The sequence below is a fragment of the Tursiops truncatus genome, chromosome 11, assembly GCF_011762595.2.
Source record: "Tursiops truncatus isolate mTurTru1 chromosome 11, mTurTru1.mat.Y, whole genome shotgun sequence".
NCBI classification, from domain to species: Eukaryota; Metazoa; Chordata; class Mammalia; order Artiodactyla; family Delphinidae; genus Tursiops; species Tursiops truncatus.
Window position 1 is genome coordinate 29,774,073 of NC_047044.1, and position 25,682 is coordinate 29,799,754.

The 25,682-nt window shown below is 36.1% G+C and overlaps 1 long non-coding RNA gene across 1 annotated transcript in view; it reads left to right on the forward strand.

The window, feature by feature from the left end:
* The window catches only part of LOC141275763 (uncharacterized), a 64,019-nt gene that overhangs the window by 23,988 nt on the left and 14,349 nt on the right, over positions 1-25,682 (forward strand). The window contains exon 2 of the long non-coding RNA XR_012324051.1: positions 11,238-11,386. This is a non-coding gene — a long non-coding RNA (uncharacterized lncRNA). The remainder of the gene's footprint in view (positions 1-11,237; positions 11,387-25,682) is intronic.

A 25,682-nucleotide genomic window follows, 5' to 3' on the forward strand; every position in this document is an offset into this window, starting at 1 on the left:
TTTGCTGAGACCACGTTATGGCAGACGGGTGGTGGCAGGGTGGGTTTAAAACACTTCTCCACTCTGACTCAGTATTAAGTACTTTGCCACTCCTAGCCCTTCCCACTGTCTCTACTCCACCCCAGCTAGCTCCCTTGGACCATAAAGTAACAAGAGCCTTTTTTCAGGGCTCCCTCTACTATGAAGGGATCCTTCCCCACTCCCCATCTTTTTCTGTTCTAATACATCTGACCCTTGCTTGACACTGTTCCATGTGGAACAATAGAACATAACGGGGGCTAGCATTTTTAGTCTCTTGCTTATACTCTCATAATTAAGTGACTAGAGTTTTGATTGTGACTTTCATTTTGGCTTGTCTTAACCACCTGGATACATGGCAGCTCAGGTCTCTCCAGCTCAGCTCTTAACAACACAATGTTTTGTTGGCTACAGACCTTCTGCATATGTTAAGGAATCTCATCTTTACAGCCTCCCCAGAAAAGTAAATTAGGCACAAAGAGGTTAAGTGGCTCCCAACGATCATCCAGCTGATAAGAGATTGAGCCATGGTATAAGGCCAAGCAGTAGGGCTCAAGGGCCTGAACTATAAATAAGCTCCATGGATGTATGGCCATTCAGAAAGTGATGGAAGCCATGAAGAAAATATAACAAGAAGAAATAAGCAACATTATAGACAGTGGTTCGGGAATGGCTCTCTGAGGATGTGACTTTTAGCTAAGATATGAATAACAGGAAGAAACTGAGACTGAGAAGATATGGAAGAGGAAAGTTCCAGGCTGAGGGAAGTAGAAAAGGCCTTAAACAGAACAATCTAGTGTGCTTTGGGCACTGAAGGCAGGAGGTGTGTCTGGAGCATGGAAGCATGCCATAGGGGTGGCGGACAAGTTGGAGAGTTGGGAAGTCACCGATTATGGAGGGCTTTGAAAGTCATTGGCAAGAGTTTGATTTTATTCTAAGTGTAATGGGAAATCATCAGTGAGTTTACACAGGGAGTATCGTGCATGATATCTATTTTTAAAAAGATTATACTGACTGCTGTGAGTAAATGGATTGAATAGAGAAAAATTGGAAGTAGGGACATCAATGAAATTAGTCAGGAAGAGGCAAAAAGAAGATGCACATTTCAGGCAGAAGAAATGCCACAGAAAAAGGCAAAAAGTTGATAGAAAGCATGGGGACCTGAAGGAGGTACAAGTCCTAAAGAATTACTAAATTATTGGGTGCAAGTTGGTGAGCGACTATTTGGGGAGGCTGAGAAATTCATCAGCATGCATCCAAACCTTACCCAAGCCTTGATAAGGAGTCTGGACTAAGAACAATGGCAGCTCATTGCTATTTAAAAGAAAAGGTTTCTCATTCACAAGTCAAATCTACCTCTTAGAAAGGGGTAGAGAAAATGAGAATATACAGGCAAATGGTATAGCATATCCCTAATCCCATAGCCATCCTACAGGCAACTTCTTATAAATAGGACATTACCATCTCTTGCCCAGAACACCTGAAGACCATAGACTGGCAGGTCTGCTCCACCGAGACAACCACATAATCCTGACCTAGCCTAGCAGGTTATTAAACGTAGGTGACGTGTATCATGTACCTGACTGCCATTAAACTGAGAGTCTGGCTTTCCTGAGGCAAACTTTGCACTCTTGTGTCTGTGGAGTTTCAGACTCATTTCTAATCCCCGTCATGTTTGTGTAGGCCCTAAAGTAAGATCTCTGTCTAGATTTCCCAACTACATTTGCTTCTCCTACTGAGATAGAAGTATTGCAAACTCCAGGTAGCAAGGAAAGAGTCTGGCCCCTGACCTTCCTCTCAAAGGGCTACAGATTCTACACATGAGTATCCTCATTTTTTTCAGAAGACTTTCTTCAAAAACCACTGTGAAATCACAGTGCTATCCCCGATTGCATATATCTATTCACCGTTTGGATACTCTGGTTACTTTGTACTCTTCAACCCCAAATCAGTCTCTTTATGCAGCCCCAGATACCTATAAGCAAGCCCATAATTCCCTCTCCCCATGACCTACCTGTGACTCCCAGTATTTTAAACAGCAATACCTCTCAATCCATTTTATTAACCTGGTAACTTTGGGGAATAAAGTTCTAAAGTAGGTCCAATCCCTTTCCCTTTAACCAAGAACCCATTCCATTTCCTGGACGTTTTGTGACTTTTAGTTACCACAGACTTTGTTATTGCTGACTAGTTTATGTTTATATACTGTAAAATAATCAGCATCTCCATGTAACCATAAGAAAAAAAATCAAACAAATCCCAATTAAGAGACATTTTTAAAAATACTTAACCAGTACTTCTCAAAACTGTCAAGATCATTAAAAATAAGGAGAAATCTCAGAAACTGGTCACAACCAAGAGGATCCTAAGGAGACATGACAGTTAGATGCATTGTGGTATCCCAGATGGGATTCTGAAACAGAAAAAGGACATTAGGGAAAAAATGAGGAAATGTGAATAAACGATGGACTTCAGTTAAATAATAATTATCAATATTGGCCCATTAATTGTGACAAATGTACTATACTAATATAAAATGTTAATTAGAGGAAAACTGGATGTAGGGTATATAGAAGCTCTCTGTACTAGCTTTGCAATAATTCTGTAAATCTGAAACTGTCTTTAAATTAAAATCTATTTTAAAATAAGCAGTTAGGACAATGGCCATATATTCTACTTTATTCCAGAAATTATGCTCCTTGCCATAACTTTTCAAACCTCCTTTTTATTTCTTTGGTTAAATTCAACTCCCTCGTTTCTTTGAAAGATATATAAAGATCTCCCCTTTTTTCCTGAACAGATTGATGAGATTATTTAAGGTCAGGTTATCTAAATATTAGGACTGGCTTCATTTGGAGTTGAAAGGAGAACACTTAAAATCATTTTTAATTATTTATTCCTGAAGTTTCTGATTCTTCCTTTTATATATTGATTTACATGAGTACAAGTGACCATCCTGAATGCTTAATTAAGGTATTATTATGCTTCCTTTCTCTATCTTCGAAATGCATCTTTTCAATTGACCCATTTTCCATCATCTAAGCACCTGAAGAAAGAAGATAATGTTCTCACCTTTGACAGTAATGATAATGGAGCATATGGAAGATAGGAAAAATAGAAGCTCCACCACTCAGTAGCTTTTTGACCTTGTACAACCTCTGCAACTTAGCTTGCTCCATCTCTAAAGCAGAAATAGTACTAGTAATGAACTCATATATATGGTGAGGGTTAAGTGAGATAATGTATTTAAAATGCTTAGCATAGGACCTACCACATAAGTTCTCAATAAATGGTAGCTATTGTTTTTAGGGCTGTGGTCTCCTCTGAGCCTATATACGACAGAGAAGGCAAACCACCTGTCATGGAGCAGTAAAACATAAAAGTCCGGGTCCTCCTAAACTGGGAGAACAAAACGAGAAAATAGAGAAAAGGATTTCCTGTACATGGATAAGGGAATGATGGTGATGTGCAAAGTCAAGGAAGCAGATGGAAGCGTAGAGCACCTTGGCTTTTCCTACAGTTTTATAATGTCTCTGCAATGTATGATGACTATTACCAAGTCACTACCTCTTCATACGTGTAAAGAGGTCACCAAAGTGGTGGTTTTGAATTTAAGAGAATTTCATTATTGTCGAGACCTACTCTGATCTCTAGGGGAGACAAAAAAAGGGGGAAATAAAATGTCATTATCTTACCCACAGTTATCTCTGGAGACCACACACAAAAATGAGTAAATAAGTATTTGTTGAATAAATTTATCCTTATAAGGCAACAAAACTGTATTTTTATTAACATTGTGTATATGACATGCATTCTATATATCTCATCTTGTTTACTGTTCACTACAAACCAATAAGATAGCTTTGCATCACTTTCAGTTTAGAAAGATAAAGTAAAACACGAAATTCTATAGCATGTCCAAAGGCACACAGCTAGGACAAACGGTTGGATGCCAGGTCTCTCTAACTCCAGATCAACATTTGAAACTTACTCCTCGTGCAGGCACTAGAGGTAATAGTGCATAAGATAGAATCCCTGCACTCAATGAGCTGAGAGTCCAGTGAGGAATACAGATAGGGTAAGTGAAGTGCAGGTCTGTGGGATAACAGGGGTCGAAGCTCTAACACAGAGACAATTATTCAGTATTCATGGCTCACATCAAAGCACATTTTCCCACTTGGTTCAGATATGTGAGATCCTCTTTTTTTTTTTTTTTTTTTTTACATATTTATTGGAGTATAATTGCTTTACAATGTTGTGTTAAATTCTGTTGTATAACAAAGTGAATGAGGTATATGTATAAATATATCCATATCCCCTCCCTCTTGCGCCTCCCTCCCACCCTCGCTATCCCACCCCTCTAGGTGGTCACAAAGCACCTAGCTGATCTCCTGGTGCTATGCAGCTGCTTCCCACTAGCTATCTATTCTACATTTGGTAGTGTATATATGTCAATGCTACTCTCTCACTTCATCCCAGGTTACCCTTCCCCCACCCACCATGTCCTCAAGTCTCTACATCTGCATCTTTATTCCTGTCCTGCCCCTAGGTTCTTCACAACCACTTTTTTTTTTTTTTTAGATTCCATATATATGTGTTAGCATACGGTATTTGTTTTTCTCTTTCTGACATTTCACTCTGTATGACAGACTCTGGGTCCATCCACCTCACTACAAATAACTCAATTCCGTTTCTTTTTATAGCTGAGTAATACGCCATTGTATATATGTGCCACATCTTCTTTATCCATTCATCTGTCGATGGACACTTACGTTGCTTCTATGTCCTGTCTATTGTAGATAGTGCTGCAATGAACATTGTGGCACATGTCTCTTTTGTATTATGGTTTTCTCAGGGTATATGCCCAGTAGTGGGATTGCCGGGTCATATGGTAGTTCTATTTGTAGTTTTTTAAGGAACCTCCATACTGTTCTCCATAGTAGCTGTATCAATTTACATTCCCACCAACAGTGCAAGAGGGTTGCCTTTTGTCCACACCCTCTCCAGCGTTTATTGTTTGTAGATTTTTTGATGATGGCCATTCTGACAGATGTGAGGTGATACCTCATTGTGGTATTGATTTGCATTTCTGTAATGATTAGTGATGTTGAGCATCCTTTCATGTGTTTGATGGCAATCTGTATATCTTTTTTGGAGAAATGTCTATTGACATCTTCTGCCCATTTTTTGATTGAGTTGTTTGTTTTTGTTGATATTGAGATGCATGAGCTGCTTGCATATTTTGGAGATTAATTCTTTGTCAGTTGCTTCATTTGCAAATATTTCCTCCCATTCTGAGGGTTGTCTTTTTATCTTGTTTATTGTTTCTTTTGCTGTGCAAATGCTTTTAAGTATCACTAGGTCCCATTTGTATATTTTTGTTTTTATTTCCATTTCTCTAGGAAGTAGGTCAAAAAGGATCTTTCTGTGATTTATGTCATAGAGTGTTCTTCCTATGTTTTCCTCTAAGAGCTTTATAGCATCTGGCCGTACATTTAGGTCTTTAATCTATTTTGAGTTTATTTTTGTGTATGGTGTTAGGACATATTCTAATTTCATTCTTTTACATGTAGCTGTCCAGTTTTCCCAGCACCACTTATTGAAGAGGCAGTCTTTTCTCCATTGTATATGCTTGCCTCCTTCTCAAAGATAAGGTGACCATATGTGTGTGGATTTATCTCTGGGCTTTCTATCCTGTGCCATTGATCTCTAGTTCTGTTTTTGTGCTAGTACCATACTGTCTTGATTACTGTAGCCTTGGAGTATAGTCTGAAGTCAGGGAGCCTGATTCCTCCAGCTCTGTCTTTCCTTCTCAAGATTGCTTTGGTTTTTCGGGGTCTTTTGTGTTTCTATGCAAATTGTAAAAATTTTGTTCTTGTTCTGTGAAAAATGGCATTGGTAGTTTGATAGGGATTGCATTGAATCTGTAGATTGCTTTGGGCAGAATAGTCATTTTCACAATGTTGACTCTTCCACCCCAAGAACATGGTATATCTCTCCATCTATTTGTATCATCTTTAATTTCTTTCATCAGTGTCTTATAATTTTCTGCATTCAGGTCTTTTGTCTCCTTAGGTAGGTTTATTCCTAGGTATTTTATTCTTTTTGTTGCAATGGTAAATGGGAGTGTTTCCTTTATTTCTCTTTCAGATTTTTCATCATTAGTGTATAGGAATGTGAGCGATTTCTGTGCATTAATTTTGTATCCTGCTACTTTACCAAATTCATTGATTAGCTCTAGTAGTTTTCTGGTAGCATCTTTAGGATACTCTATGTATAGTATCATGTCATCTGCAAATAGTGACAGTTTCACTTCTAATTTTCCAATTTGGATTCCTTTTATTTTTCTTCTCTGACTTCTGTGGCTATAACTCCCAAAACTGTGTTGAATAATAGCGGTGAGAGTGGGCAACATTCTCTTGTTCCTGATCTTAGAGGAAATGATTTCAGTTTTTTCACCATTGAGGATGATGCTGACTGTGGGTTTGTCATATATGGTCTTTATTATGTTGAGGTTGGTTCCCTCTATGCCCACTTTCTGTAGAGGTTTTATCATAAATGGGTGTTGAATTTTGTTGAAAGCTTTTTCTGCATCTATTGAGATTTTCATATGGTTTTTATCCTTCAGTTTGTTAATATGGTGTATCACATTGATTGATTTGCATATATTGAAGAATCCTTGCATTCCAGGGATAAACCCCACTTGATCATGGTGTATGATCCTTTTAATGTGCTGTTGGATTCTGTTTGCTAGTATTTTGTTGAGGAATTTTGCATCTGTGTTCATCAGTGATATTAGCCTGTAGTTTTCTTTTTTTTATGACATCTTTTTCTGGTTTTGGTATCAGGGTTTTGGTGGCCTCATAGAATGAGTTTGGGAGTGTTCCTCTCTCTGCTATATTTTGGAAGCATTTGAGAAGGATAGGTGTTAGCTCTTCTCTAAATGTTTGCTAGAATTCACCTGTGAATCCATCTGGTCCTGGGCTTTTGTTTGTTGGAAGATTTTAAATCACAGTTTCAATTTCAGTGCTTGTGATTGGGTTGTTCATAATTTCTGTTTCTTCCTGGTTCAGTCTCAGAAGGTTGTGCTTTTCTAAGAATTTGTCCACTTCTTCCAGGTTGTCCATTTTATTGTCATATAGTTGCTTGTAGTAATCTCTCATGATCCTTTGTGTTTCTGTAGTGTCAATTGTTCCTTCTCTTTCTTCATTTCTAATTCTGTTGATTTTAGTCTTCCCCCCTTTTTTTCTTGATGAGTGTGGCTAATGTTTTATCAATTTTGTTTATCTTCTCAAAGAACCAGCTTTTAGTTTTATTGATCTTTGCTATTGTTTCCTTCATTTCTCTTTCATTTATTTCTCATCTGATCTTTATGATTCCTTCCTTCTACTAACTTTGGGCTTTTCTTGTTCTTCTTTCTCTAGTTGCCTTAGGTGTAAGGTTAAGTTGTATATTTGAGATTTTTCTTTTTTCTTGAGATAAGATTGTATTGCTATAAACTCCCCTCTTAGAACTGCTTTTGCTGCATCCTGTAGGTTTTGGCTCATCGTGGTTTCATTGTCGTTGGTTTCTAGGTTCTTTTGATTTCCTCTTTGATTTCTTTAGTGATCTCTTGGTTATTTAGTAGCGTATTTTTTAGCTTCCATGTGTTTGTAGTTTTTACAGATTTTTTTTTCCCGTAATTGATATCTAGTCTCATAGTGTTGTGGTTGGAAAAGACACTTGATACGATTTCAGTTTTCTTAATTTACCAAGGCTTGATTTTGACCCAAGATATGGTCTATCCTGGAGAATGTTCCATGAGCACTTGAGAAGAAAGTGTGTTCTGTTGTTTTTGGATGGAATGTCCTATAAATATCAATTAAGTCCATCTGGTTTAATGTGTCTTTTATTATTTTTTTTTCATTTATTGATTATTTATTTTTGGCTGCGTTGGTTCTTTGTTGCTGTGTGCGGCCTTTTAAATAATTGCAGCGAGCAGGGGCTACTCTTCATTGCGGTGTGTGGGCTTCGCATTGGGTTGCTTCTCTTGTTGCAGAGCACGGGCTCTAGGCACACAGGCTTTGGTAGTCGTGGCACTCAGGCTCAGTAGTTGTGGCATGCAGGCTCTAGAGCGCAGGCTCAGTAGTTGTGGTGCACAGGCTTAGTTGCTCCACAGCATGTGGAATCTTCCCAGAGCAGGGCTCAAACCCGTGTCCCCTGCATTGGCAGGAGGATCCTTAACCACTGCACCAGCAGGGAAGCCCTAATGTGTCTTTTAAATCTTGTGTTTCCTTATTTATTTTCATTTTGGATGATCTGCCCATTGGTGAAAGTGGGCTGTGAAAATCCGCTACTATTATTATGTTACTGTTGATTTCCTCTTTTATGGCTGTTAGCATTTGTCTTATGTATTGAGGTGCTCCTGTGTTGGGTGCATAAATATTTACAAGTGTTTTATCTTCTTCTTGGATGGATCCCTTGATCATTATGTGGTGTCCTTCTTTGTCTCTTGTAATAGTCTGCATTTTCAAGTGTATTTTGTCCGATATGAGTATTGCTACTCCAGCTTTCTTTTGATTTCCATTTGAGTGGAATATCTTTTTCCATCCCCTCACTTTCAGGCTGTATGTGCCCCTAGGTCTGAAGTGGGTCTCTTGTAGACAGCATATATATGGGTCTTGTTTTTGTATCTATTCAGCTAGCCTGTGTCTTTTGGTTGGAGCATTTAATCCATTTACACTTAAGGCAGTTATCAATATGTATGTTCCTGTTACCATTTTCATAATTGTTCTGGGGTTTTTTTTTGTGGGTCTTTTCTTTCTCTTGTGTTTCCTGCCTAGAGAAGTTCCTTTAGCATTTGTTGTAAAGCTGGTTTGGTCGTGCTGAATTCTCTTAACTTTTGCTTGTCTGTAAAGGTTTAATTTTCCATTGAATCTGAATGAGATCCTTGCTTGGTAGAGTAATCTTGGTTGTAGGTTTTTCCCTTTCATCCCTTTAAATATGTCTTGCCAGTCCCTTCTGGCTTGCAGGATCTCTACTGAAGGATCAGCTTTAACCTTATGGGGATTCCCTTGTATGTTATTTGCTGCTTTTCCCTTGCTGCTTTTAATATTTTTCCTTTGTTTTTAATTTTTGATAGTTTAATATGTTTCTCCTTGGATTTATCCTGTATGGGACTCTGCGCTTCCTGGACTTGATTGACTATTTCCTTTCCCATGTTAGGGAAGTTTTCGACTTATAATCCTTTCAAATATTTTCTCAGACCCTTTCTTTTTTTCTTCTTCTTCTGGGACCCCTATATTTTGAGTGTTGGTGTGTTTAATGTTGTCCCAGTGGTCTCTGAGACTGTCCTCAATTCTTTTCATTCTTTTTTCATTATTCTGCTCTGTGGGAGTTATTTCCACTATTCTATCTTCCAGGTCACTTATCTGTTTTTCTGCCTCAGTTATTCTGATATTGATTCCTTCTAGAGAATTTTTAATTTCATTTATTGTGTTGATCATCATTGTTTGCTTACTCTTTAGTTCTTCTAGATCCTTGTTAAACGTTTCTTGTATTTTCTCCATTCTGCTTCTGAGATTTTGGATCATCTTTACTAAATTCTATTTCAGGTAGACTGCCTATTTCCTCTTCATTTGTTTCATCTGGTACTTTTTTTTACCTTGCTCCTTCATCTGCTGCATATTTCTCTGTCTTCTCATTTTGTTTACCTTAATGTGTTTAGGGTCTCTTTTTCACAGGCTGCCGGTTCGTAGTTCCTGTTATTTTTGGTGTCTGCCTCCAGTGGGTGGGGTTGGTTCAGTGGCTTGTTTAGGCTTCCTGGTGGGGGAGACTGGTGCCTGTGTTGTGGTGGGTGGGGCTGGATCTTGTCCTCTGGTGGGCAGGACCGTGTCCAGTGGTGTGTTTTGGGGTTTTTGTGAACTTAGTATGACTTTAGTCAGCCTCTCTGCTAATGGGTGGGGTTGTGCTCCTGTCTTGCTAGTTGTTTGTCATGGGGCGTCCAGCACTGGAGCTTGCAGGCCGTTGGGTGGAGTTGGGTCTTAGTGTTGAGACGGAGATCTCTGGGAGAGCTCTTGCCGATTAATATTACGTGGGGCTGGGAAGTCTCTGGTGGTCCAAAGTCTTGGACTCGGCTCTGCCACCTCAGAGGCTCTGGCCTGACACCCGGCCAGAGCATGAAAACCCTGCCAGCCATGTGGCTCAGAAGAAAAGGAAGGAAAAAACAAAAACTGACAGAACCCCAAAACAAATGTTAAAGCAAACTAAACAGATAAAAATCACACAAGGAAACATACCCCCACACACACACACTCAAAAAAGAAAAACAAAAAAACCAAGAAAACAAAAACAAACAAACAAACAAAACGAACCCACAGAACCCTAAGACAAATGGTAAAAGCAAACCTCAACAGACAGAATCACACAAACATACACACACAGTCACAAAAAGAGCAAAAAGAAAAAAATAAAGGAAGAGCACAACAAAACCAATAAACAAATCCACCAATGATAACAAGCACTAAAAACTAAACTCAGATAAAGATATAACCGAAAACAAATCAGAAGCAGAATTCAAACCCCAAGTCAGCATTTGCTCCCAAAGTCCACCGCCTCAATTTTGGGAACATTTTTTGTCTATTCAGGTATTCCACAGATGCAGGGTTCATCAAGTTGATGGTGGGGATTTAATCCACTGTTCTTGAGGCTGCACGGAGAAATTTCCTTTTCTTTTCTTTTTCCACACAGCTCCTGGCATTCAGCTTTGGTTTTGGCCCCGCCTGTGCATGTAGGCCGCCCTCACGTGTCTGAGGTTAAAGCAGCAGCTGATTAGGGCCCTCTTGCTCACTCAGGCCAGGGAGAGGGAGGGATGTGGTAGTCATAATTGGAATGCAGGGCGAGCCTGCAGAGGCAAAGGCCAGTGTGACGTTGCAACAGCCTGAGGCATGCCGTGTGTTCTCTCAGAGAAGTTGTCCCTGGATCAGGGTACCCTGGCAGTGGCATGCTGCACAGGCTCCTGGGAGGGTGGGGTAGTGACCTGCACTTGCACACAGAACCCTTGGTGACAGCAGCGGCAGCAATAGAAGTCCGTGCCTGCCTCTGGGGTCCGAGATGAAAGCCATGGCTTGCACTGGTCTCTGGAGCTCACTTAGGCAGTGCTCTGCCATCTGTGGGCACATGAAGCAGGAAGCCCCTCTCCTCCTGCATCCTGAAACAGTGGTCTCTTGCTTCTCCAGCAGGTTCCAACTTTTTCCTGGACTCCCTTCCGGCTAGCTGTGGCGTACTAGCCCCCTTCAGGTTGTGTTCACACAGCCAACCCCAGTCCTCTCCCAGAGATCTGACCTCCAAAGCCCAAGCCTCAGCTCCCAGCCCCCACCCACTCTGGCAGGTGAGCAGACAAGCCTTTCAGGTTGGTGAGTGCTGGTCGGCACCGATCCTCTGTGCGGGAATCTCTCTGTTTTTCCCTCTGCACCCCTGTTGCTGCACTCTCCTCTGTGGCTCCAAAGCTTCCCCACCCCCGCCACCCCCCATCTCCACTAGTGAAGGCGCTTCCTAGAGTGTGGAAACTTTTCCTCCTTCACAGGTGGAGGTGCAGGTCCCATCCCTATTCTTTTGTCTCTGTTTTTTCTTTTTTCTTTTGCCCTGCCCAGGTTTGTGGGGATTTTCTTGCCTTTGGGGAAGTGTGAGGTCTTCTGCCAGCATTCAGTAGGTGTTCTGTAGGAGTTGTTCCACATGTAGATGTATTTTTGATGTATTTGTGGGGAGGAAGGTGATCTCCACATCTTACTCCTCCGCCATGTTGAATGTCTCTCCTATTTGAGATCCTTAACAGCAGAGATTATGCTGCAAGAGAGGTAGTGGTTTAGCACACCTTCTTTAGAGAGAGAGAGAGCATATGTGAGCTATAACTGAGCAGTTACTGCCATGTTTTGGGTATGTTGTGGCTTGGTTTTCTCATCTATTAAAAGGGGATGCTGACAGTCACACTGTGCCACAGGAAAGGTATTTTTTGGAGGCACTTAGAATAGTGTCTGTCATATATATACATATATTTGACTCCTTCCTCTTCACAGCCAGCACTATGCTTGACTACACTAGGCACTCGATCAATGTTTTTAAGTCATTGGAGAGGTTGTGGAAACTCTGTCTATATTTTAGACAACCCTGTAAATAAACTCAGACCCAAGGGGGTAAAAAGCCAGTTTGGCATAAAAAGAATAAATAAATAAACCAATAAATAAATAAATACTCTCTTCTGCCAGAGCCAGCAGGTAGGTGTGAAAGTTTAGACGAGTGCCCGAGGCTTATGCAAGGCTGGGTTTTATCAAGAAGTCAACCAGTCTTCTTTCAATTTCTGTATCTGTACTTCTGTCTCTTCTGCTGCTTCACGACCATCTTACCTTCTCCTCAGCTTCTGGAATTATCCAGAAAATTCCCTGTCTGTTGGGTAAGGATAGTGGGTGGTAGTTGGTCTCCACTGAGTCAAATCATTGCCTTGGATACAGGCAAAACGTTCCAGATGTGCTGGCCCATGATTTAGGTTTCCATGAATATTTATTCATGGCTAATTGTGTCTTAAATTCTCAGTGGAGTAGATCCTTTTATTCTGATTTTATTCTCCTGATATGCACTACAATAGAAGGGATCAAGAGAAGTAAAGCATAATATGGGAAATAGAATTGAGATACGATCTATCTGGATTTTGTAGTTTCATTAGAATAGCAAGTGTCACAAGACTCTAAGAAATTATTTACAAGATTAACCCCAAAGCTTTTTATTCTAACACCTTCCCAGTGAAAGAATGAGAAAACATGTTAACACTGTCAATGTGATAACAATCTAAAATTTTCCAAATAAACCTAGAGTAATAACAGTAGTAGAAAGGAGGGAATTCCCTGGCTGTTGAGAGATTAGGAGCCCGTGCTTTCATTTCCATGGGGCTGTGTTCGATCCCTGGTTGGGGAACTACGATCCTGCTAGCCATGTGGTGAGGCCAAAAAAAATTTTTTTTAAAGGAAAAAATGCTTTCCTTTTCTAGAATGACCCAAACTCTAATTTCATGTCTGAGGCTCATAAAACTAATCACAGTGAATTCATTTAGTATGATTGTGGGGTGCAGTTCAGCTCTTCACATGGAATTTTGTTCTATTGTAATTTTGTTCCAGAGCACTATATCATTAAAGTGAAATATTAATGATATTTTTATTACAATTATCAAGAAAATTATGGACAGGATTCCAAAAAGATAAAAGCTTGTAATTGTTTTAGAAACCTACATTTTAAAAGTGTACTATTCAAAGACATTCAACTTCTTAAGAAAATAACATATAACGACTCACATTTATCATGGGTACTTATTATTCCAAAATTACAAAATGCTAGGCTGAACCAAAGAGCAACAGTAAAAGAATTTATATGAAAGATTAATTAGAATATAATGTTTCTCTTTAGAACAATTCTAAAGGAATTCAGTGTATTGGTGTTCATTAGAATTTTCATTTCTTTAAAAATGTAATACTTTTTTCACAGCTGTATCTGCCCTGAGAAAAAGATACTTTCAAATCACAGCTCTTTGGGGAATATTAAAATAGTGTCTTTGGCTCCCAAAATGACTATGTGCAACCTAAACCACGAAAATGTGTCTTGTTTTAAATTCCCATGGACAAAATTAGTATGAGTCCTGAACCACTGTTTCCTGTGGAAAATACTAGCCCACTACTGGGAATAAGTTTTCCCCTAAAAACTTGCTGATATTATAGAACAATTTTGACAACAGTACTGCTAGTAGCAAAGAGTTTTTGTTTGCTAATTTTTATGTGTCACTATGAAGTTCAATAAACTCTTATCAACTTAGATTTTGAACAAAATTTATTTAAGAACACATTTCAATAAAAATAAATTAAGGAAGTGTGTGACAAATATTTCCTTCCTATCTTTCTTTTTGTATTTCTTTTGTCTTTCTTTCTGGAAAAAAAAAAAAACTAACAGATTAATGCAGTTGTTAGATTCAGTAAATAGGCCTTAATCATTGAAAAAGCTTCTCTCTGGGAGAGAAGGTTGATGTAGAACCTAGAAGAAAAACATATACTTGTCAATAAAGTCAAACTTTGTTAATTTAAAAGATCCTTGACTTATCCAGAGTTCTTTTATCTGATAACACAAAAGTCCAGAATATACTTGGAATTTGTAAGAGAAAAAATTAAGTATCTTAGATGTCACAAAATTCTTTTATTTAATTCCACATATTGCATTCAAAGGGGATCATTTTAGTACTTTGATCATAATGTTCTGTACTCTATTTTCAAACTCAGGTTAAATCATATTGATTTTCATGTTATACAGGCTGTGGAGAATTCAAAGGGTGCTAAGTGGCAGCTTTCCTGTTGTCAGGGTAGTAAAAAAGAGAAAAACTATAAAAATGAATCCCAAACTAAAAAAAAAAAAAAAGCAACTAATGACCCAATTATTGTAGACATTCTCAGTTCATGAGAATATTGACCTTGGGTTGAATTGTATAATATGGTATCAGAAAACTGTCAAAAAATTGTGCTAAATATATCCTGTTGAAGAGTACATGAGGTGATATCCTGAGATGGCTGAATAAGTTCCCATAATACTTGACCCTCCTGAAGGTAACACTTCAAACTCTAGACAAGAAATATTTTTTTAAAATAGCCTGGAAGCATTGAAGACGGTTACCAAACAGGCGAATTCTAGAGGGAATTTGAAACTTGGAAGAATGGATCACAGGAAGTGAGTTGCCTATTGTTATGGTATTTAGCTTTTAAATGCCAGTGATAAACCTGCAGTCTTTCTGGCCTGAAGTTTCAGACCATAGAGTTTGAGGCAAAAAAAATCTTGGAAAATAAGGAGAAAATCCCAGAAAGGAGAGCTCTGGACAGGCAGAGTTTCAAATTTTGTTTCTAAACTTACTTAATTATCTGACTGACCTATGAGCTATGCATGCACAAAACAGCTTCAAAGCAGTCCAAGTAAAGAATTTTTTTTTTTTTATGAATTGAAATTTGAGTTATCTACAAAATAAAGTTTGTAGATTGAGACCTAACAAGTTAATTGCCCACTAAGACAAAAACCTTAACACTCTGTGGAAAAATAAATAACAAAATCCAAAGTCCCTGTAATATGACATTCACACTGTGTTTGTTCCAATCCAAAATTATTTGACATCAGATGATCCAGGAAAATGTGATCTGTTTTCTAAAGGAAAGACAATCAAGACCAACCCTGAGATGACTCAGGTTTTAGAATTATAAGGCAAGGTATATTAAGCAGCTCTTATAACTATGTTCAGTGAGGTAAAGGAAAATATGCTTGTAATGAAGAAATCTCTGAGGAGAAATAGAAATCACATTAAAGTGCAAATTCTAGAACTGAAAAACAACATCTGAAATAAAATATTAACTGGAGGGAGTTAATAGCGGAATAAAGATGACAGAGAAAAGAGTTAGTAACTATGAAGATAGATCCATAGAAAATGTTCACCTGAAGAATACAATAAGAAACATTAAAAAAAAAAAGAAAATTAGAGAAACTCAGTGGCTTGTGGGACAATAACAGAAGATCTAACATATGTGTAATTGGAGTTGCAGTAGAAATAAAAGAATGTGACAAAACAAATATTTGAAGGTAAAATAAGTAAAGGTTTTCAAATTTAGAGAAAGACATCAATTTACAGATTAAGAAATTCAATAAATCACAGGCAGGAAAAATACAAAGAAAATCATGACCAAGCATGAGATTATCAACTTGCTGATAACTAAAGATAAACAGAATATCTTGAAAATAACCAGAGGTAAATAACACTCTACATGCAGAGAAGCAACTATGAAAATTTTCTGACTTCTTATGAAAAACTGTAGAGGCCAGAAGAAAGTGAAATAAATATCTTTAAAGTAATAAATGGGGTGGAAAAGGCAATCCAAAATTATTTATCAAGTAATAATATTCTTCAAGAATGATAATAAAGACATTTTCATATGAAAGAAAGCAAAGAAAATTTGTCACCAGCAGACTTATACTATAGAAAATAAAGATTTCAAGCTAAAATAAAATGATCCCGGATGGAAATTTGGATCATCAGTAAGAAGTAATTAACAGCAGAAGTGTTAAATGTCTGCAAAATGTAAAAGAACATTTTTCTTTTAACTTCTTTAAAATATATAGAACTATTTAAATCAAAAACATAAAATTATTTTGTGTTCATAATGCATGCAGGGCAACTATAACATAAACAAGGATGGGAGAAGATGAACTCTTAAAACTGCAAGTTTTCTATACTTCTTCCTGAAGTGTTACAATATCAACTTTCAGTAGATTGAAAAAACTTTGTATATTGCAATCCTTAAAGCAACCACTAAAAAAAATAACATGAAAAGTTACAGCTAAACAAGACAATAGATATATTAAAATGTAGTTTAAAAAAATTACAAATAACAAAGAAGGAGGCAAAAGTACAGATGAACTTAAAATATATAGACCTAAATCAAATCATATCAATAATTGCATTAAATGATTATGGAATAAACACATCAATTAAAAAGCAGAAATTGTTGGAATAGATCAAAATAGAAAGAGCCAAGTAACTGCTGTCAATAAGAGATGCACTTTAAATATAAAGACAGATAAAATGAAATTTAATAATTGGAAAAAGATATACCCTGAAAACAGTAAGCGTAAGATGGCTGTGTTGGCTGAAATGATACCAGACAATATAAGCTTCAAGATAAAGAGTATTATCTGAGGGGGAAAAAAAAGAAAAAGAGCCCTCCTCATAATAATAAAATGGTCGGTTCATCAAGGAGATAACCATTATAAATGTGTAAGTACCTATAAATAGAGCTTCAAAATGTACAGATTATAAAGTGAACAGAAAGAAAATGCAAAATAAATAATTCAGCACTGCTGGAGATTTTAACAACCCTCTCTCAGCAATTGATAAAACAACAAAAATCAGTAAACACATAGAGGAATCTGAATGAGGCCATTAACCAGCTTGACCTAATTGTTATTTATAGAACACTGTACATACACTAGAATTGCAGAATATACCTTCTTTTCAAACACACATAGTTCATTCATTGAGATAGAAATATGTTGAATCATTAAAGCGAGTCTCAATAGATACAAAATCATTTAATTTATAGAGAGTATGTTTTTTCACCACAATGGAATTAAATGCAAAATTAATATTAAAATCAAGAATTACCTCAAATATTTTGAAATTTAAAAAAAAATCTACTTTGGCGGTTGGACCCTGGTATCAGAGTTTTTTAAAACTTCTTCACATGATTCTAATGGGCAGTAGGGCTGGGACCTGGCCAAGGAGCTAATAATGGCATAAGAGATTGAGTGGATGAGGGAACAAAGAGAAAGAAGGAAGGATGGCTTTCACTCTTCATGTGAGTGAAGTTGACAGTGATAAAAGTAATGTAGTGATCTCTATTCCTAAAGATCTATTCATCCAATCTTTATGTACATATGTTTTAAAGTAAAATCATCATAGATCTTCATGGCTCCTTCCTAGAAGTTTACATTTTTAAAAAAAGGAAAATCCAACAATTATGTCATTTATCACAAACAAATATTTCATAAATATGTTTCTTCTAAAACCTCTTATTTCGTTGCTATTTGATAATATTATGTTTTATTTTTGCTAAAGTTTAATTTAAGAAAAAAACAAGAATAACACTTATCCTATTATGTTAAAGAAAATATGTGAACTTCATTTAAATTAGTTCTCATTTCCTCAATGTAAATGAAATGTCTGTATAAAAATATCTTGATTTGCAAAAGAAATGTCCTAAAATAAAAAATAAATATATTTTTTAAAAACCCCTCCATCTTACTAATAGACTCAGTAGAGAGACCAGAGAGATCCCCCTAGGTAGCTTAATGAGTATGCTGCCATGATGGGGAGACCCACATGGCAAGGAACCGTGGATGACCTCTGAGAGCCGCAGGTGGCCTCTAGTCATTGGGCAAAAAACAGAAGCTCTCTGTCTGATACCCACAAAGAATTGATTATTCCAAATAGCCATTGGAGTTTGGAAGAGGTCCCTGAACTTCTGGTGAGAAACCAACTCTAGTCAACACCAAGAATGCAGCTTCATGAGACAGTAAGAAATGGATCCAGTTAAGCTACGCTCAGATTCCTGATCCACAGAAGCAGTGAGAAAGTAGATGCAGTGCCACAAAATAAATAAATAAATAGATAAAATTAAAACACTTCCAAATAATCTATTGGTCATAGAAGTAATCAAAGAAAATTATAAAATATTTTGGACGTAAGGATAACAACAAGAATGCAACCTATCAAAAATCGAGGGATGCAGCTAAAACAGTGATTAGTGAAATTTATAACTAATAATAGAAAGAAAAAAACACAAATCCAAAATTAGATTATTTGAGAAGATGTACAAAATTGACACACTCCTACCTAAACGAATCCAAATAAAAAGACGGAAAATGCATTCCCATATAAAGAATGAAACAAGGACTATCACTGCAAATTCTACAGAAATTAGAAGAAAAATAATAGTATAAACACCTTTATGCCAACAAATTTGACAACTTAGATGAAACAAGCAAATTACCTGAAAAATACAGCTGACAAACATGAAGCAGAAAATCTGATTATCCCTGTAACTATTAAAGAGATTGAATTTTTATCAAAAATTCTCCTACAAAGAAAATTCCAGTCTTAGGTGCTTTAAGTGTTGAATTCTGTCAAACATTGAAGAAAGAAATATTACCAATTTTACACAAAATACTATCAAATAGTAGAAAAGTTTATACTTCTCAACAAAGACATTATAAAAAAGAAAGTTCTTTCTTTAACCAGTACCCCCTCATGAATAGATACAAAAACACTTAGCAAAATAGTAGCAATTGAATGTAGCAACATACGAAAGGATACATCATGACCACAGTTTATTCCAGGAAGATAATGTTTTAACATTCACTAATTTAATTTACCATGTTAATATATTAAGAAGAGAAAAAAGACATAATTATCTCAATAATGCAAAAAAAATGACAAAATTGAACATACATCCATGATAAAAACTCTCCAGGCAAGGAAGAGAGATTCCTCAAACTCATTTTTTTTTAGAAAGAAAAAACCTTACTGCTAACCTCATACTTAATGGTAAAAGATTGAATGTTTTCTTCTTAAATTTGGTAGTAATGCAAAAATGCCTGCCCTCATCACTTATATTTGACATCATACGAGAAGTCCTAATAACTGCAATATGGCGATAAAGTCATAAAGATTAGAAAAAAATTTAATGGCACCATATAAAGTTTTGCATAGAAATAGAACCATATGGTATGTATTCTTGGTGTAAGGCTTCTGTGATTTACATAATGTTTTGAGATTCATATATGTTGATGTGTGTATCCATAATTTGTTCCTTTTTATTGTGGAGAAGTGTTTCATCAAATGAATACCTACCAATTGTTTATCCATTATCCTATTAATGGATGCACTAGCTATTTCTAGATTACTGGCTATTGTGAATAAAGTCAATGCAAACTTTGGACACATCTTTTTGTGAACATATGTTTTCATTTCATTTTTTTGTGAGTGGACCTCTTGGGTCATGTTGTAGTTTTAATTTATTTTTCCTCAATGAATAATGTAGAGCACTTTTTCATGTGTTTCTTGACCATTATTTGGTGAAGTCCCCAGCAGATTTTTCTGTAGAAATTGATGAACTGATTGTACGATACAAATATAGAAGGCCTAAAATTTCCAAAGCAACCTTAAAAATGTAAATAATATAATGTAGTGTAACATGCTTAATGATAAATGTAACTCATATATGGTGGAGAACAATTAGAAAATTTGCCTTTGGGTGGGTGAAGGTAGAAAATGAAAAGGAAAGGACATGAGGAAACTTTCAGGGAAATGGTAGTATTCTAGAACTTAATAGGTGTTTGAGTTACATAGGTACCTACATTAGTCAAAACTCAGCAAATGTACACTTGAGATTTGTGCATTTTATTGTACATAAATTTTACCATGAAAGAAAAATAAACTGTACAGTAGATAATGTTATATAAGCTAAAGTATTTGATAGAAAGTATACTGATGTCTGCAATTTACTTTGAAGTGAACCAGATATAAGATGCCTTAGTGGCTTGGGTGAAGGAGGAATAGATGGATCAACACATGCTATAGTTCCTATCATAAAACATTAATAATAGAATCTATGTGGTGTGTATATGGATGGGTACTGAATTCATACAAAATTCTTTCAACATTGCTGTAGATTTCAAATTTTTCATATTAACTTTTGGGAAACAAGGAGGACAGGAAACGGAATAATACATTTTTAAATATTTCAAATAAAAATAGAAATAAAATATTAATTTTGGCACTTAAGGCAGACATTTTACATCTCTGAAAATTCAATAAGTAGAGTAACTCCTTTTCCTTTATTGCTGGGTAAGTAAAGCTGTTCTTTATTAAATAGAGAATCTTTTCAAGGAAATCTTTATTTTCTTACTTTCTCCTCATTGAAGCATTTTCTTAAATAGATTTAATTCCAAAATGGCTTTCAGTACAGAATGGCATATGTTGTCCTACAGTGTGCATATTAAAACATTTTAAAATATAAAAAGATATTTTATATGCCTATAGAATCTCTACTGGTGTTCCTATTTTATAACTGAAAATGGTTATTTTTGCCTGCTCTTTCTTCTTTTTGAGTCTTGCTTGGATTTTAGAAACTTGTTAATCTTTTCAAAGAAACGAATATTTGCTTTTTTGTACTCTCTAATGTACAATTGCTTTTTATTTCATCAATTTATTCCTTTATCATTATTTTCTTTCTTCTGTTTTTTGTGGGGAAGGTAGTTATGTTTTTGTTCTTTTCCTCACTTCTTGGGCTGGATGCTTAGATAATTTATTTTGGGCCTTTCTTTTTCTCTTATAACTGCATTTAGGTCTATAAGTTCCTCTCAGCTGTATCTCTCATGTTCCGATGTCATATTTTCATTTAATTCAGCTCAAAGTATTCCACTGATTCCCTCTTTGCCCAATGGGTTCTTTAAAAGTATATTGCCTGATTTTTAAATCTTCCACTGTGGTCAGAACATATACTTTGTTTAATTTTAGGACTTCAAAAATTGTTGAGACTTACATTTTATTGCTCAGCCTTTTGTTTTTTAACCATGGATGTTTAGTTCAACAAAGTAAAAAGTTAAATGCTATTTTAATCCCTATGCCACACAATATAAAGATCTTAGAATATTTTAAAGCTGATCAACTCCCTGTATATTTATATAATATTGTTTTTATTATTTTAGTTTTCCTTTTTACCCTACATACTAGAGATTATTCATGTTTTATATTAGCATTAGCATTGTATGTTAAGCTTAGTTACGTATTGGCCGTTTTATTTGGTCATCATTCTTTCATTTCTGGCTGTCACTCTGGGCTTTTGTCTCTTCTTTCTGAATTTATATTCTTTAAAAAAAATTTTAAGACAAGGAATTGGTAGTGAAGCCTTTCCATTTTTATTCACCTGTAGGTGTAATACCTGCACTACTTTGGGGCAGACAAACATTCCTTACACAGAACACAAGAAGCACTAACCATAAATGATAAGATTAATAAAGTTGATTTGATTATAATCAGAAGCTTTATCAAAAGACACCACTGAATAAAAACATAGACAACAGAATGTGTGAGAAAACATTTTCAATACATGTGACCAACAGTAAACTAATATCCAAAGTTTATTTTTAGATGTGGGTTTATCTCTGGACTTTCTATCTTGTTCCATTGATCTATATTTGTGTTTTGGTGCCAGTATCATACTGTTTTGATTACTGTAGCTTTGTAGTATAGCCTGAAGTAAGGGAGCCTGATTCCTCCAGCTCTGTTTTTCTTTCTCTTTATCTATTTGGGGTTGTTTGTGTTTCCATACAAATTGTAAAATTTTTTGTTCTAATTCTGTGAAAAATGCCATTGGTAATTTGATAGGGATTGCACTGAATCTGTAGGTTGCTTTGGGTAGTATAGTCACTTTGATAATATTGATTCTTCCAATCTAAGAACACAGTATATCTCTCCATCTGTTTGTGTCATCTTTGATTTCTTTCATCAGTATCTTATAGTTTTCTGAGCACAGGTCTTTTGCCTCCTTACGTAGGTTTATCCTAGGTATTTTATTCTTTTCGGTGCAATGGTAAATGATATCATTTCTTTAATTTCTCTTTCTGATCTTTCATTGTTAGTATATAGGAATGCAAGAGATTTCTGTGTATTCATTTTGTATACTGCAACTTTACCAAATTCATTGATGAGCTCTAGTAATTTTCTGGTAGCATCTTTAGGATTTTCTGTATATAATATCACGTCATCTGCAAACTTTTAAAAGAGAAAAATGCCTACAAATCAGGAAGACAAAGACTTTCCCAAAAGACACAATAGCAATTTCCAAAAGAACGGTAAACATGGGAAAGGTTGATCCATCTCATTTGGCATCAAGGAAATATAAGTTAAAATCACAAAGAGATATTAAACTCCAGAGAAATAGTGAAAATTTAAAAGAGTGACAATACTAATGGTTGGCAATGATTTGGAGCAATTAGAAAACTTCTACAATCTTTTGATTTGTGAAATTTTCTTTCTGTTTTTTGTTTGTTTTTAATAAATTTATTTATTTTTGCTGTTTTGGGTCTTCATTGCTGTGTGCGGGCTTTCTCTAGTTGTGGCAAGCAGGAGCCACTCTTCATTGTGGTGTATGAGCTTCTCATTGTAGTGGCTTCTCTTGTTGCGGAGCATGGGCTCTAGGTGCACAGGCTTCAGTAGTTGTGGCATGTAGGCTCAGTAGTTGTGGCTCGCGGGCTCTAGAGCGCAGGCTCAGTAGTTGTGGCACACGGGCTTAGTTGCTCCGCGGCATGTGGGATCTTCCCAGACCAGGGCTCGAACCCGTGTCTCCTGCATTGGCAGGCGGATTCTTAACCACTGCACCACCAGGGAAGTCCCTGATTTGTGCAATTTTCTGTATGTGGGTTTTACTCTAATGTAATTTGTTATTTTAAAAATGCATAGGGGGACTTCCCTGGTGGTGCAGTGGCTAAGAATCTGCCTGCCAATGCAGGGGACGCAGGTTTGAGCCCTGGTCCCGGAAGATCCCACATGCCGCAGAACAACTAAGCCCATGCGCCACAACTACTGAACCCCCATATTTATATCAGGTAATTTATTTCTCTCTTCTTCATTTTTAGGAGCTTACTAAAATGGGTTATTAGTGTTCTGTTTGTGGCACAAGTTACAGAAAACTTTTCCTTAATTATTTTGTTTTTGCTTTGTTTATGTTTTTTTTCTCTTTCATGGGCAATAAAAATAAATTGCTGGCTTTTTTAATTAATCCTTTTTTGCTTCTGGGTTTGAATTATAGTTAGGAAGATTTTCTTCAATCTTGGATTATAGAAGAAATTGTTCATCTTTTTCTTAAGGAACTTGTATGTTTTCTTTTCCTCCCACTTTCATAACTCTAATCCATTTAGAATTAATTTTAGCATTTAGAGTGAAATATGGATTGAAATTTTTCTTTCCCCCTCAAAATACTATCTGGTTGATTAATTTTCTTGATGTCATTACATCATTCCTCTCCCTTAGAGGTCAGAATACATGCACACACACACACACACACACACACACAGACACACACACACACACGTACCCCTTTTCTTATAAGGGTACTAATCTCATCAGACCAGGACCCCACCCTCATGACCTCATCTAACCCTACTTGCCTCTCCAAATATGTGTGTGTAAATATGTACATAATGTTTCTGTCTTTTAGTAGTTATGTTGAAATGTTATTATGCATTTTCTTTGGCCATGCCACACGGCTTACATAATCTTCAAAAAAGTTCAAAGAAGAAAAAAATGAAAATGATTCTTAAACATCTGAAAAGGTGGTTAATTCATAACAAAATACAAATTAAACTGTTTCTAAGTTCCTATTTGTCACCATCAGATCAGCAGAAATCCAAGTTTAACAATATCTGAGTTGGCCATGGGAAAACAGTCGTTGGCATCCATTTCTAATAAAAATATAAAATGCTAAAACCCTTGTGAAGGAGAATTTGATAATATTTAGCTTTCATAGTTGGTAGTATTTGTGCAGCTTCATTCAACAATCCTGAACAAAAAAAGAAAGAAAAAACTTTTACATAAAATTATTGATTGTGGCATTATTTGTAATAGCAGAATATTGGAAACAATCCAAATGTCCATCAGTGGAGAACTGGCTGAATAAACTACAGTGCATCCATGCAATAATATTCTATACTACAGTAAAAAGTAATGAGGTCATTCTTTATTCCCTGATAAGACATGAACCTCAGGGTGTATTATTAAGTGAAAAAAGCAAACATCCAAATGTAGAACAGTGTATATAGTATGCTACCTTTTATGAAAGAAAATGAGGAAACACAATTTTCCGTGTGCATATGTTTGTGTTGCTTATATTTGCAAAGGGATTTCCTACTAGGAAAACCCAAAACTGAAACGGTTACATCTAAGGACAAGAGGTAATAAAGGCGAAGAATAGTAATGAAGACTTCTTTTAGTATACCTTGCTATATAATTCTATTTTGGAATTTAGAAAATGTTGACATCTTCCAAAAATAATATGAAAAAAAAGGAAAAAAGCAAACTCTGAAAACTGAAAATAGAAATAAATGAACTTAACCATCTATCAAGTTGATGTCATAACCACACAGAGAGAATTGTTATTTTCTGTGACTTGGGAACACAGTATTTTGATTGCAGATCCTTGATAGAATCAATTCTATGAACAAATAGAACTGTAAAAAAAATCTTCACTAGTTTCGTTGTAGTTTTATATGTAGTAACATCAAGTTAATAAGTGATTATACTGTTAGAAATGTTAAGAACAAAGATTTTCAGAATATTGAAAACAATTCAAATGTCCATCAATAGAGAACTGACTGAATAAATAAATAATAATTTATTAATTATAAATAAATATTATAAATAAATGCAATTTATTTATTATAAATATAAATAAATGCAATTTATTTCTCATTAGTTTATTATAATTCATAAAATATGGATGACTCTTAGAAACACAATATTGAATGAATAGAAACTCAAGTCTCAAAAGATGAAGACAATAAAATGCCTTTTTTTTTTTTTTTCCCGCGGTACGCGGGCCTCTCACTGTGTGGCCTCTCCTGTTGCGGAGCACAGCCTCCAGATGCGCAGGCTCAGCAGCCATGGCTCACGGGCCCGGCAGCTCCGCAGCATGTGGGATCTTCCCAGACCGGGGCACAAACCTGTGTTACCTGCATTGGCAGGCAGACTCTCAACCACTGCACCACCAGGGAAGCCCCTAAAATACCATTTTTATAAAACTTGAAAACAATTACAATCAAATATGTGGAGGCAGGCTCTGAGATAGCCTCCAGTGAGCTTCACCTCCTGGTGTTCATGGTCCTGTAATCTCCTCTGGTGAGTGTGGGCTGAATTTACTGACATGCATCTAGTAAATAGAATGTAGCTGAGGTGATAGGATTTCAGTCCTGAGCCTAAGTTTTGTAAAAACTATGGCTTCTGTCTTGGGCTCTCTGTTACATTTTCTCACCTGCTTGCTGTTATGGGTTGCATTGTCTTGTCT